This window comes from Marmota monax, unplaced genomic scaffold (genome assembly GCF_021218885.2).
Source record: "Marmota monax isolate L192 unplaced genomic scaffold, Marmota_monax_Labrador192_F-V1.1 WCK01_AAM20220418_F8-fsc00318, whole genome shotgun sequence".
NCBI classification, from domain to species: Eukaryota; Metazoa; Chordata; class Mammalia; order Rodentia; family Sciuridae; genus Marmota; species Marmota monax.
Window position 1 is genome coordinate 765,413 of NW_026692274.1, and position 15,235 is coordinate 780,647.

At 40.1% G+C, this 15,235-nt stretch overlaps 1 pseudogene; it reads right to left on the reverse strand.

Moving 5' to 3' along the window:
* Positions 1-1,487: 1,487 nt before the first annotated feature.
* On the reverse strand, positions 1,488-2,364 carry LOC124089768 (protein-S-isoprenylcysteine O-methyltransferase-like; annotated as a pseudogene).
* Positions 2,365-15,235: the final 12,871 nt, after the last annotated feature.

A 15,235-nucleotide genomic window follows, 5' to 3' on the forward strand; every position in this document is an offset into this window, starting at 1 on the left:
AGCTGGGAAAATGCTATTTTGAATACACATTTTAGGTTATGTGCCCAGCTAACCAAGTCCAACTCCATGTAGCTCACACTGTATAATTTTATTATGTCATCCCTCTCATCTAAGTATTAAAAATGTTCAACATTGTTCTTCTAAGTCCTCACAACACCCCTGTGAGGTAGGTGGTATTGACCCCATTCTGCAGATTGGAAAGTCTGAGCATGGGTTCAGTGGCTCCTCAAAAGCCATGCAGCATGGTGGTGACCAAGCAGCGTTCTGGGCACACACCAATGCCACCTTCACATTTGTGCTTCATTAGCGCCACTACCAACGGCCAGGAAGGATTTCACAAGACGAAGTTCCTGTCCAGCCTAGGACTAGACAAAGGTTTCACCTCTTAAGGCTTTGAGGCTTCACTCAGAGAGCCAACTGCTATCCCCAGACTTGCAAAACAAAAACACTGACTGAATCTCAGTTGTGAGGATCTGATTTACAGAGGATTTTTGAGTTGCTTTGCCTGAATTTGCAGTTGTAGGTGCTGCTAAAACCTTTTAGAAAATATTGTCTGATGCAGCACAGGGAAGAATGTAATTTCGAGAGGAAAAAAAAAAGCTTCACAGATTTACATTGAAACACAAAAATATAAGCTATTAAAATGAGAATAAAACCCCAAATAAATGGACAGGAATATTTCTCAGTGTTCCACGATGCCTTGTACAGAGCAGGCATTCAGTAAGCATTTCTTGGAGAAGGCAAAAATAAACACATCTTTGACTTGCCTGTCACGATAGCAGGAGAGCAGAAACCAAAACTCCAGAAAGCCCAAAGGCCCACAGTCCCTTGGCCTGGGGTGCCCATGGTCACACAATGCTACACAACCAAATCAGAGAGGGCTGTGCCTACTTGCTGCCAAATCAAAGCTGGAACTAGAAATACCAAGTAAGCTCCTTTGAATTTATGCTGCTATTTATAAAAAAAAATATAGCTGTGTAAATACGATTAAATGTATGAAGAGCCAAAGTGTCATATAAGGAAGTATCATTAGAATTATATAGATGTTCATGCATTAAGGACAGAATAAAGAGGTTAAACCTGTGCTGTTGTTTTTGTTAAATTAAAGGTTTTCAACACATATTTTAATGCTGATAAGCAGTGACACCCACCCCTGTTTCTGTGCCAGAAGCTCTGCAGCAAGCAGCATCCACCTCTCCTGGGGAGTCCTGGGACAACACAAATACACTCTGGCCTAAGGGGCACTGGACTGTGGCCTGGATTCTCACCAGGGCACTTGAGAAGGGGCACTGATGAATATTGCTGTAGTTTGTCTCTAGTTCGTTATTAATCTATGTCCTGCCTTGATTCAGCACAAGAACAGATTGCTCCAGGGGGGTCCTTTTGTCCTCAGGCCTTCTGACCATTTGGGGTGACATCCAGAAGACTGAATAGTGACATAAAAAATGATTAAGAAAATCCATTCCTCAGTGGCCAACATTATTTCCTCAGTGGCAGTTTTGTCCTGGGCTACATGGGGCCAGTGGCCTGTGATCCCTCAAGGCCCCCACCCATCTTAGCTCCACCTTGACTCCCTTTATGAAAGACAGACCTGTGGGCACCCTCTTTTTATACTCCAGGTACTCCTCTCCAAAGAAGTGAATCAATGATATTTCTTCTTCTCTCTATCGCCACACTGTCAAGGCATAGATAACACCACAGATGGGGTTACACAGCATCATCTGAGTCCCAATAAAACCACCCCTGGTGGGAAGGGTGTCGGAACCAAGCATACACCCCGCTTGTCACCAGAGTGTGGGTGTCTGACATTTCATTCTGCACCACGTGGTTGAAGTTGGAGCCAGCTGTGAACATGGAAGCCTTCCTCAGGCACTCTCCAAAGACCACCTTCAGCAGCCCCGTGGTGCTGAGCCAGGTGATCTGCTTCAGTTCTGGCCAAAAGATATTTTCAAGTGTGAATTCTATCCAAGAAGAAAGAGAAGCCACTGTGTACTCCAGACTGTGATTCAGGAGAAAGGAATCCAATGACAGGTTTTTGGGATTATTGACAGCTGTCACTAAGTATTCAGAATGGTGGGATAATGACAGTGAGCACACATACCAGCCAAAGGGATTCCAGGAAGACTAGCTAAAATTTAGCAGCACACCACAGCCAAACACAAAGCCAAGGAAACAAGCCCAGATGGCTATCTGGTAGCGTGCCAGCCAGTAGAGCAGCAGCAGCAGCAGCAGCGCCTTGAGCCTGGCCATTTAGCCAGCGCACATGAGCAGCGGCAGCGCGAGCACCCAAGCGCCCAGCAGGAAGGGGGCGAGGCTGAGGCGCGCCTCAGAACCTGGCAGAGCCCGCGTGGCGCAGCCCGCCATTGCTCGGGGGCAGATGAGCTGGCGGCGGTTGAGCGGGCAGCGGCGCCAACAGTAGCTGGGGAAACCCGCTGGCTGTGCCCTCCTAAATGAACTTTTTTTTTTTTTTTTTGCACCAGTTCCAAGTACATCTGTGCTATAGAAAAAGCATAGTGAGTGTCTGATCTGAGCGTTTAATCTTGTTGCGATTTTCCAAATTCCTCTATGGGAGTTTGTTTGGAGATAATGGCTGCTGCTTTTGGTAGTTTCTTCTGCTTGTATTTCATGATTCTACTCTGTGAGTTTATATGCGTGTATGTTCATGTGTGTGCAAATACACTTGGAAATAGTATTGACCAGTGTACAGTTGTAAGTACTGAAAGCCAAAATACTTTTCAAATTCAGTTCTATAACAATTTGTTTTGAAATTTGAATAATTGGACAAGTAACAAGTTCATATTAATAGAAGTAACAGAATTGATAGAAAAGAAAAATGCCACAGTCCCCACTGTGTTTAGTGATTTCTTTTATTTGCAAATCCTTTTATTACTGCCCTACTTATATATCTTTCCCTGTGTATTTAGTTATAATGTGAACACAATCTTCTTCCTACTTTTTAACTTAATATTAAAACATTTGCCTGGCTATCCCACTACTCTGTCTATACCCAAAGACTTAAAATCAGCATACTCTAGAAATTCAGCCACATCAATGTTTACAGCAGCTCAATTCACAGTAGCTAAACTGTGCAAACAAATTAGGTGCCTTTCAGTTAATGGATGGGTAAAGAAACCATGGTATATACACAGAATGGAATATTACTCAGCACTGAAAGAGAATAAAATTATGGCATTTGCAGATAAATGGATGAAGTTGGAAAATGTCATAAGCAAATAAAATAAGCAAAGTAAATCAATCCCCAAAAACAAAAGGCTGAATGTTCTCTATGATAAGTGGATGATGATCTGATCCATAATGAGGAGGGGGGAGGGGCATGAGGAAAATGGAGGAACTTTGACTGTGCAAAGGGGAGGAAAGGATGGGAAGGGGCATTTGGGGCAGGCAGGAAAGATGGTGAAATGAGATGGACATCATTACCCTAGGTAAATGTATGACTGAACACATGGTGAAATGCTATATCACATGCAACCAGAAAAATGAAAAGTTGTGCTGCAATTGTGTACAGTGAATCAAAATGCATTCTTCTCTAATATATACCAGAAAATAGGATTTTTTTTGTGTGTGTGTGTGTGTGTGTGTGGTGCAAGCATGCCTGTGTACCAGCAATTGAACTCTGGATACTCAACCACTGAGCCATATCCCCACCCCTATTTGTTAGTTTTTTAGAGACAGAGTCATGCTGAGTTGCTTTGCACCTCACTTTTGCTGAGGCTCTTTGAATTTGCGATACTCCTGCTTCAGCCCTTTAAACTGCTAGGATTATAGGTTTGCACCACACACACGTTAAAAATTTGGATTCTTCTGATTATTTTCTGCAATAAGTACAAATATGTCAAGATAATTTTAGATATCTTAAAATTAATATACTAATGAAGGTGTGTAATTTTTTGCCCATCATATGGCATCACAGAAATGGGAATTTTAGAAAAATTCATTTCCCTTAGTTTAAAAAAAATCTGTTTTAAGAATATTTTGTAAGCAGAAGTAATAAGAACCTGAGTGAAAACATGCCTTTAAATATAAGTGTATATTTCTGTGGCTCAAACTCAGGATTGAATGAAAATTACAGAATAATTTTTGTTTCTTTATGATGGTAAACACCAAAAAATTAAGAAACACTTTGTTACAATTCAGTATCTCTCCAATGATTAGGAAATATACCAGACGGAAATAAATATTTCTGTTCTTACTTATTGAAGTCAAGCATGAAAGAGAGAAATAAATAGAAATAGAATGCAAGAGAGCACTGTGTCTACACCTTTATTGGGTTCAAGGTATCATTCAAACAGGTGTCCTATGGGGAGTTTTAATTAGTGGGTTTAAAGCAGGCAGGCAAGAGTTCCAGGTGATCACACTGTGACTGAATGATGGTCACTGGGGCAGATTTGCACTCTCTGTGTACGCTGTGGGGCTCAGTGGAGAGCATCAAATAGTTGTATCTTGCTGTCCCATGGGGAGATGTTCACCAAGAGGTGGTTTTGAGTCAGATATATGGATGGACACCTTTGAGGAACTAAGAGGATGAGGAGGGCTAGGAACTATGTCAAGGGTGAACGAAACAAAAATAATTAAAACATATTTAAAATAGACATAGAGCCCCTCCCCCTGCACCAGCAAGGTAGAGGGAACTGTGACCACGCACAGAGCAGGCCCAGCGGCCTGCTGAGGGGCAGAGCCGCCCCCCACCCCCGCGCCTGCCAGGTAGGTGGAACTGTGACCACCGACAGAAAAGGCCAAGTGGCCCGCGGCGGGACAGAGCTTCCAATCACTCCTGCAAGGTAGGCGGGCCTGCGACCCACCGGCAGAAGAGGAGCAGCGGCCTGCTGAGAGGCAGAGCTGCCCCCTCCCCCTGCACCAGCAAGGTAGAGGGAACTGTGACCACGCACAGAGCAGGCGCAGCGGCCTGCTGAGGGGCAGAGCTGCCCCCCACCCCCCGCGCCTGCCAGGTAGGTGGAACGGTGACCACCGACAGAAAAGGCCCAGAGGCCTGCGGCGGGACAGACCTTCCAATCACTCCTGCAAGGTAGGCGGGCCAGTGACCCACCGGCAGAAGAGGAGCAGTGGCCTGCTGAGAGGCAGAGCCGCCCCCTCCCCCTGCGCCGGAAAGGTAGAGGGAACTGTGACCACCATCAGAACAGGCCAGACATGCAACCGAGAGACAGAACAGGCCCAGTGGCCTGAGGAAGGGTAGAGCCGTCCCCCCCCGCGCCTGCAAGGTAGGCGGACCTGCGACCCACTGGCAGTACAGCCCCAGAGGCCTGCAGAGGGGCAGTGCCGCTGCCTGCGCCTGCAAAGTAGACAGAACTGCGACCACCGACAGAACAAGCCTAGCGGCCCACAGAGGGACAGAGCCGCCGCCCGCGCCTGCAAGGTCGGCGGACCTGCTACCGACCGGCAGAGCAGGCCAAGCGGCCTGCCGGCGTGGTAGGCACATTGCCCCAATTGGAGGAGGGGCAGAGCCGCCGCCCGCGCCTTCGAGGGAGACTTTGCAAATATACAAGACCAATATAAATATATAGGGGGAAAATTCAATAGCACAACAGCTTCACCAAGTAGAAAAGAACGCGAACAGTATGAAGAGACAAGGAAAGAAAGGAACACAAGCATTGCAGGTCAACTCAACGTTAGAAGAGGTAATAGCTGCAGCAGATGGAATGTCAGATAAAGAATTCAGGATATACATGCTTCAGATGATCTGGAGTCTCAAGGAAGACATCAGACAGCAAAATCAGACAATGAAAGATCACTTCAACAATGAATTACATAAACAAATCCAAGAAGCAAAAGATCAACTATACAGGGAAATAGAGGTTATAAAAAACAAACAAACAGAAATCCTAGAAATGCAGGAAGCAATAAGCCAACTTAAAAACTCAATTGAGAATACTACCAGCAGAGTAGAACACTTAGAAGACAGAACATCAGACAATGAAGATAAAGTATTTCAACTTGAAAAGAACATAGACAGCTCAGCAAGACTGTTAAGAAACCATGAGCAGAACATCCAAGAAATATGGGATAACATCAAGAGACCAAATTTAAGAGTCATTGGGATACAGGAAGGGACAGAGTTTCAAACCAAAGGAATGAGCAATCTATTCAATGAAATAATACGAGAAAACTTCCCAGACTTGAAGAATGAGACAGAACCCCAAATCCTAGAAGCCTACAGGACGCTGAATGTGCAAAATCATAAGAAACCCACACCTAGACATATTATAATGAAGATGCCCAACATACAGAATAAGGAGAAAATTTTAAAAGCTACAAGAGAAAGGAAGCAGATCACATTTAGGGGTAAGCCAATCAGGATAACAGCTGATCTTTCAACACAGACTCTGAAAGCTAGAAGATCCTGGAATAACATATTTCAAACACTGAAAGAAAATGGGTTCCAACCAAGAATTGTGTTTCCAGCGAAATTAAGCTTCAGGATGGAAGACAAAATTAAAACCTTCCACGATAAACAAAAGTTAAAAGAATTTGCAGCTAGAAAACCATCTCTTCAAAACATCCTTGGCAAAACATTACAGGAAGAGGAAATGGAAAATAACAATGAAAACCAACAGTGGGAGGTAGGACACTAAAGGGGGGAAAATAATCAAAGAGGAAAACAAACCATGTTTAGTAACATAAATAAACAAATATGGCTGGAAGAACAACCCATATCTCAATAATAACCCTAAATGTTAATGGCTTAAACTCACCAATCAAGAGACACAGGCTAGTAGAATGGATCACAATACAAGACCCAACAATATGCTGCCTACAGGAGACGCATTTGATAGGAAAAGACATACATAGGCTGAAGGTGAAAGGTTGGGAAAAATCATATCACTCATATGGGCTTCGGAAACAAGCAGGAGTATCCATACTCATATCAAATAAAATAGATTTCAAGCCAAAGTTAATCAAAAGGGATAAAGAGGGACACTACATACTGCTCAAGGGAATCATACACCAACAAGACATAACAATCATAAATATATATGCCCCAAACAATGGTGCAGCTATGTTCATCAAACAAACTCTTCTCAAGTTCAAGAGTCTAATAGACCACCATACAATAATCATGGGAGACTTCAACACACCTCTATCACCACTGGACAGATCTTCCAAACAAAAGTTGAATAAGGAAACTATAGAACTCAATAACACAATTAATAACCTAGACTTAATTGACATATATAGAATATACCACCCAACATCAAGCAGTTACACTTTTTTCTCAGCAGCACATGGATCCTTCTCAAAAATAGATCATATATTATGTCACAGGGAAACTCTTAGACAATATAAAGGAGTAGAGATAATACCATGCATCCTATCTGATCATAATGGAATGGAACTGAAAATCAACGATAAAAGAAGGAAGGAAAAAGAATACATCACTTGGAGAATGAACAATAGGTTACTGAATGATCAATGGGTTATAGAGGACATCAAGGAAGAAATTAAAAAAATTCTTAGAGATTAATGAAAACACAGACACAACATATCGGAATCTATGGGACACATTGAAAGCAGTTCTAAGAGGAAAATTCATTGCTTGGAGTTCATTCCTTAAAAAAAGAAAAAACCAACAAATAAATGATCTCATACTTCATCTCAAAATCCTAGAAAAAGAAGAGCAAAACAACAGCAAAAGAAGTAGAAGGCAAGAAATAATTAAAATCAGAGCTGAAATTAATGAAATCGAAACAAAAGAAACAATTGAAAAAATTGACAAAACTAAAAGTTGGTTCTTTGAAAAAATAAACAAAATCGACAGACCCTTAGCCATGCTAGTGAAGAGAAGAAGAGAGAGAACTCAAATTACTAACATACGGGATGAAAGAGGCAATATCACAACAGACACTTCAGAAATACAGAAGATAATCAAAAATTATTTTGAATCCTTATACTCCAATAAATTAGAAGATAGTGAAGGCATAGATAAATTTCTTAAGTCATATGATCTGCCCAGATTGAGTCATGAGGATATAGACAACCTAAACAGACCAATATCAATTGAGGAAATAGAAGAAACCATCAAAAGACTACCAACTAAGAAAAGCCCAGGACCGGATGGGTATACAGCAGAGTTTTACAAAACCTTTAAAGAGGAACTAATACCAACACTTTTTCAAGCTACTTTGGGAAATAGAAAAAGAGGGAGAACTTCCAAATTCATTCTACGAGGCCAAAATCACCCTGATACCTAAACCAGACAAAGACACTTCAAAGAAAGAAAACTACAGACCAATATCTCTAATGAACCTAGATGCAAAAATCCTCAATAAAATTCTGGCCACTCGGATACAAAAACGTATCAAAAAAATTGTGCACCATGATCAAGTAGGATTCATCCCTGGGATGCAAGGATGGTTCAATATACGGAAATCAATAAATGTTATTCACCACATCAATAGACTTAAAAATAAGAACCATATGATCATCTCGATAGATGCGGAAAAAGCATTCGACAAAGTACAGCATCCCTTTATGTTCAAAACTCTAGAAAAACTAGGGATAACAGGAACATACCTCAATATTGTAAAAGCAATCTATGCTAAGCCTCAGGATAGCATCATTCTGAATGGAGAAAAATTGAAGGCATTCCCTCTAAAATCTGGAACAAGACAGGGATGCCCTCTCTCACCACTTCTGTTCAACATAGTTCTCGAAACACTGGCCAGAGCAATTAGACAGACGAAAGAAATTACAGGCATCAAAATAGGAAAAGAAGAACTTAAATTATCATTATTTGCAGATGACATGATTCTATACCTAGCAGACCCAAAAGGGTCTACAAAGAAACTATTAGAGCTAATAAATGAATTCAGCAAAGTGGCAGGATATAAAATCAACACGCATAAATCAAAGGCATTCCTGTATATCAGTGACAAATCCTCTGAAATGGAAATGAGGACAACCACTCCATTCACAATATCTTCAAAAAAAATAAAATACTTGGGAATCAACCTAACAAAAGAGGTGAAAGACTTATACAATGAAAACGACAGAACCCTAAAGAGAGAAATAGAAGAAGATCTTAGAAGATGGAAAAATATACCCTGTTCATGGATAGGCAGAACTAACATCATCAAAATGGCAATATTACCAAAAGTTCTCTATAGGTTTAATGCAATGCCAATGAAAATCCCAATGGCATTTCTTGTAGAAATAGAGAAAGCAATCATGAAATTCATATGGAAAAATAAAAGACCAAGAATAGCAAAAACAATGCTAAGCAGGAAGTGTGAATCAGGCGGTACAGCGATACCAGACTTCAAACTATACTACAGAGCAATAGTAACAAAAACAGCATGGTACTGGTACCAAAACAGGCGGGTGGACCAATGGTACAGAATAGAGGACACAGAAACCAATCCACAAAACTACAACTACCTTATATTTGATAAAGGGGCTAAAAGCATGCAATGGAGGAAGGATAGCATCTTCAACAAATGGTGCTGGGAAAACTGGAAATCCATATGCAACAAAATGAAACTGAATCCCTTTCTCTCGCCATGCACAAAAGTTAATTCAAAATGGATCAAGGAGCTTGATATCAAATCAGAGACACGCCGTCTGATAGAAGAAAAAGTTGGCTACGATCTACATACTGTGGGGTCAGGCTCCAAATTCCTCAATAGGACACCCATAGCACAAAAGTTAATAACTAGAATCAACAAATGGGACTTACTCAAACTAAAAAGTTTTTTCTCAGCAAAAGATACAATAAGAGAGGTAAATAGAGAGCCTACATCCTGGGAACAAATCTTTACTCCTCACACTTCAGATAGAGCCCTAATATCCAGAGTATACAAAGAACTCAAAAAATTAGACAATAAGAGAACAAACAACCCAATCAACAAATGGGCCAAGGACCTGAACAGACACTTCTCAGAGGAGGACATACAATCAATCAACAAGTACATGAAAAAATGCTCACCATCTCTAGCAGTCAGAGAAATGCAAATCAAAACCACCCTAAGATACCATCTCACTCCAGTTAGATTGGCAGCCATTATGAAGTCAAACAACAACAAGTGCTGGCGAGGATGTGGGGAAAAGGGTACACTTGTACATTGCTGGTGGGACTGCAAATTGGTGCAGCCAATTTGGAAAGCAGTATGGAGATTTCTTGGAAAGCTGGGAATGGAGCCACCATTTGACCCAGCTATTCCCCTTCTAGGTCTATTCCCTAAAGACCTAAAAAGAGCATGCTACAGGGACACTGTTACATCGATGTTCATAGCAGCACAATTCACAATAGCTAGACTGTGGAACCAACCTAGATACCCTTCAATGGATGAATGGATAAAAAAATGTGGCATTTATACACAATGGAGTATTACTCTGCATTAAAAAATGACAAAATCATAGAATTTACAGGGAAATGGATGGCATTAGAGCAGATTACGCTAAGTGAAGCTAGCCAATCCCTAAAAAACAAATGCTAAATGTCTTCTTTGATATAAGGACAGTAACTAAGAACAGAGTAGGGTCGAAGAGCATGAGAAGAAGATTAACATTAAACAGGGATGAGAGGTGGGAGGGAAAGGGAGAGAGAAGGGGAAATTGCATGGAAATGGAAGGAGACCCTCAGAGTTATACAAAAGTACATACAAGAGGAAGTGAGGGGAAGGGGAAAAATAATATAAGGGACAAACGAATGTCAGTAGAGGGGGCAGAGAGAGAAGAGGGGAGGGGAGGGGAGGGGGGGGAGGGGGTATAGTAGAGAATAGGAAAGGCAGCAGAATACAACAGACACTAGTATGGCAATATGTAAATCAATGGATGTGTAACTGATGTGATTCTGCAATCTGTATATGGGGTAAAAATGGGAGCTCATAACCCACTTGAATCAAATTGTGAAATATGATATATCAAGAACTGTGTAATGTTTTGAACAGCCAACAATAAAAAAGTAAAAAAAAATAAAAAAATTAAAATAGATATAGAGACAACAAAAAAAGAATGACCCAGACTCAGTGGCCCATGCCTATAATCCCACTACTCAGGAGGCTGAGGTAGGAGTATCACAAGTTCAATGCCAGCCTGGGCAACTTAGTGCAAACCTGTAGCAAAATAAAAATTAAATTTTCGGAAATTTGCAAATGTAGCTCAGTAGTAAAGCATTTGCCTACCATACAAGTAACCCTGAGTTCAGTCCATAGTACTGAATAGATGTGTGTGTGTGTGTGTGTGTATACATTCAACACAAACTTTAATTAGCATTCCAATTTTTAAAAGCTCAATATAGAATGTGAAAAATAACATGAAACTTTCATTTTTAAACCTTCTTTGTGGTAATTACTAGAAGTCACAAAATTTATGAAATAATACACATTTTTAGTAAGCAGAGTTGGCATGTATAGCAAAAATGAAAGAAAAATAACATGAAATGATAAGAAAAATGAAAATATTTGTAAATCTCCAAAATTTCAATTTTTGCTCTTTTCTCACTCAGGCCTAGTAACTTGATTGACCAATGAAAGATCATAGAAGTGCTAAAACTCATAAAATAACTCTGCCAAATCCAAATCCATTGCAAGAAAGCATCACTGGCTGTAAATTGTGCAACTACTGATAGAAAATAATTCATCCTCAACCAATTTCACATTTTGACAAAATTTTCACTTTATAACACTGTGCATTTGGCCTTTTCTGCCCATTGATAATCTTGTAGGTGCTGGGCCTTCCAGGCTGATCCTTTGAAACTAAATCCCTTGTGTTTATTTGGATGATTCTATTGTAAATGTCATTCCCCACCCCCCATCCAATTACAAAGGTTTCACAAACTGCTGATGTAAAACAGCTTAGATATAACTTTAGATATTAAGCTACTGTACAACATGGAAAGCTTCAAAAAAGAAAGATTCACATAAATAATGTCACAATTAATTTTTAAAACTTCTTAATGAGCAAAGGACATCATTGTTGAGCTTAGAATTTAGTATAACTTTTACATTCTTCCAATACCTTAGCCTCATAGCTTGATTTGACCCTGAAAAATAAGTAGCTCTTTTTGGTTTTCCTAATATGTTGTCTGAAGTTCATCTACAAATTTCTATATCATGAATTGACCTCTGGGCTTTGTAAAAACCACAGTTGTTCTTAGTAATTGAATCAAATTGTGAAATATGATATATCAAGAACTATGTAATGTTTTGAACAGCCAACAATAAAAAATTTGAAAAAAAAAAGAATATAATGCTAATTGAAATTAGCCTACCCCAAAAAACCAAATGCTGAATATTTTCTTCTGATATAAGGAGGCTGATTCATAGTGGGGTTGGCAGGGGGAGCATGGGAGGAATAGACAAACTCTAGATAGGGCAGAGGGCTTGGAGGGGAAAGGAGGGGGCATTGGGTTAGAAATGATGGTGGAATGTGATGGACGTTATTATCCAAGGTACATGTATGAAGACGCGGATGGTGTGAATATAATTTGTATACAACCACAGATATGAAAACTTTGTGCTCTATATGTGTAATAAGAATTATAATGCATTCTACTGTCATATATAAATTCCAAAAAAATTAATAATAGTAAAAAAAAAAACAATGTTAAATTATACATAGAAACAAATTTAGCAACAAAAAGCCTAAAAGCCCCCAAATTAATTGTAATTGTCATTTAAAATATATTCTGGATAGATTTGCATGTGAAATGGTGATTTGAAACATTGTATTTAGAAAGAAGTGTAACTTATTAAAGTTTTAAAATCAATGTACATACCCTAAAGGGGCTCTCCTCACTTCTTTTTTTGTTTGTTGGTTTTGTACCTGGGGATTGAACTCAGGGACACTCAACCATTGAGCCACATTCCCAACCTATTATCAATTTTATTTAGAGACAGGGTCTCACTAAATTGCTTAGCACCCCGTTTTTGCTGAGGCTGGCTTTGAACTTGTGATCCTCCTGACAAAGCTTCTGAGCTGCTGAGTATGCTCCACTGTGCTGGGCCCCTCCCTATCTTTTTTGCCCATTTCTCTTCTACCTTCTCCTTCTTCTTCAAGCCACCTTATTTTCCACACAGACTTCATTCCCCAGTAGGAATGCCTTTTTTTTCTTACATCCCTTTCTCCCCTTTCCATCTCCTTTTGTTTGCCCTGCTCATGAAAGAAATTGAAAATTTCAAAATGTATTTCATCAATTCAATAGAACTATATGGTTTTATATTTTGCATGAAAAGTGTAGTTATGTTTACTATGTCTCAAAATAATTTCTTAAAACATATTCTGTTTAATGCCTATGTAATGTTAAATATTAATTTCCCTTTGATTCAGTGACCTTGAATGGTTACTAAAAGTTTACCCACCCCCTTTGTGTATTGGTGTCTTTAGTTCACTCTACACATGGTGTTTTTGTTGTTTTGTTTTTTATTGTTTTAATATCTATAGGCCAGATCTTAGGCTTTGTGTTCAAACATAAAACCAATCTTTCAAATAGATGAGTCTTGTAGATAATAGACACTTTTAAATGCCCAACTCTTTACTATGATTGTTAAATAATTTCCTTTGCTAGTATTTTATCCATCTAATATTGTGGACCCTGATGTAGGCTGCATCAAATCAGTATAATTCTCAGCCATCTATGTGAGTTTTCCTAATCAGAGTGAGTGCACCCTTCACAATGGAGACCGTAGCTCCCAGTGAACACTTGTGCATAGAAAAGAAGTCTGTTGGAGTGGGAAGAGGGACAAGGAGAACTGTTGCATTCCAAGCAAAGACTGCTTTTTTCTTTTCATTTTTTTCCAGTTGTAGATAGACACAATATCTTTATTTCTTAAATGTCTTTTTATGAGTTTCTGAGTATTGAACCCAGTGCTTCACACATGCTGGGAAAGTGCTCTACCACAGAGCCACAACTCTGCTCCCAATCAAAAATTTTGAACAGAATGCCATTCCAACTCTTTTTCAGACTATGGGTTGGGTTAATATATACAGATATAATATCCAGAGAAAGCTTTGTGTGTATAATGAAGAAGCATCAATGGCAGGTAGGTGTTCTTCTTGTGAAGCTGGTTGCCTCTGGATCAGGGGAAAATCCTGAAGAAATACAATGTTCTGGGTCTAAAATTACATGCAATCCTAAGTATATATCTTACTACCTCACTTGGCACAGGTGAAATCAGAATCAGACACACTCTCAAGTCCATCATAGCATTCAGCTGACTTCCCGGTCTTTTAGAGACAACCTCTGCATTATTATTCAGAGGAAAGGTCTTAAACTAAACTCTGGGTGTCCAGTTGTTTGGAATAAACAAGGACTTTATGGTCCATAGAGGAGGAGGAGGTCCAGATATAAACACTTCCCTTTCACATGCTTTGAAAGAGGCAGCTGGAGAGAACAATTACAACCTGCTCCCACCTTCTCTCATATTTCATCACCTTCCATTTCTCACCTCTCCTGGCCTCTGGGGGGTGGGGATTACTTGGTACTTCAATAAGCAGATAAATTATTTAAATATCAGTTCTGTAAGGAACATCTGTACAATTAGCAGTGAATTTCTGTGAAAAGATGGAAAATACAAATAGAGGAAGATACAGAATGAACAGCTAAGATTTGTGAGATAGGCCAACTGTGAGCTATTTGAGTGGTCTTTTAATTGGTAAGGAGTCCTGGGGATCTTAGGTCTTTTCTTAGGAATGGGTGTATTTATGAACTGTGTGACCTATGGCAAGTTGTTTAATCTCTCTGTGCTTTTGTATAATGGGGAAATGATTACTGTGCACAGAATAGAGTTACTGGGAAGATAAATGAATCCAAGGCCTCTATTCTAAAGAATTGACCCCCAGTGTGTTGCCCTTTGGGGAGGTGGTTGAACCTTTAGGAGGTGAGACATAGTGGGACACTTCCCAGTCTCCTTCTCTTTCTTATTTCAGGGAGGTGAGCAGGCCTCTTCTCCCCAAATTGCTGCCCTGATATACTTTGCCAACAAAGGCCCAGAGCAACAGGGCCAAGTAACCATGGGCTGACCCCACTAACACTGTGAGTGACAACACACCTTTCCTCTTTGAAGTTGATTATCTCCAGCATTTCATCACAGGAATGTAAAACAATCATATCAAAGCCCTCTAAGAGTATAGATGGTTACACTGCTGTTAGAACAGGCCCAGGCCAGGGAAACCAAATCAAAGTGATGTCAATGAGACCTGGAAAGGAACCAGCTTCAGCTGGAAGAGTAGGAAGCCCTTCAGGAGAGGGCCTCCTTGAGGA